General features: G+C 43.5%; 1 non-coding gene across 1 annotated transcript; it reads right to left on the bottom strand.

Annotated features, from left to right (window-relative positions):
• Positions 1 to 349: 349 nt before the first annotated feature.
• trnaa-cgc (transfer RNA alanine (anticodon CGC)) lies at positions 350 to 421 on the bottom strand. Its single transcript has one exon. It is a non-coding gene; the product is annotated as a tRNA-Ala (tRNA).

Raw genomic sequence — 421 nt, 5'->3', positions numbered from 1 at the left:
TGAGATTCATTCAGCGTTGATAGTATAGATTTAGTACATTAGCTTCTTTCATGAAACTTATTGCAACTTTAAAACCCGGATGAACCTCAACCTGAATCAGATCCACTCTCTCACAGGTGAGAAATAAACACACTGGCATTTTTTAAGTACATGGACATGCCAGGAATTGATCCCAGGGTCTGGCAGGTAAGTCATGTCAAATGGACTTCTTTGTAGTTAAAGTAGTCTCAATGATAGTTGGCTTGTGCATCCAGTCACATTGCCTTGCAATGGTCATGAAGCAAGCCCAAGTCAGTTTTTTTCCACTCTCTGGTGAGAAACAAAGACACTATCATTTCGTTAAAGCACTTGGAGATGCCGGGGATTGAACCCGGGGCCTCATACATGCGAAGCATGCGCTCTACCACTGACCTGCATCCCC

This window comes from Channa argus, chromosome 19 (genome assembly GCF_033026475.1).
Source record: "Channa argus isolate prfri chromosome 19, Channa argus male v1.0, whole genome shotgun sequence".
Lineage (NCBI taxonomy): Eukaryota > Metazoa > Chordata > Actinopteri > Anabantiformes > Channidae > Channa > Channa argus.
Note: the sequence above shows the minus strand (reverse complement) of the source record. Positions and strands in the feature narration are given on the sequence as shown.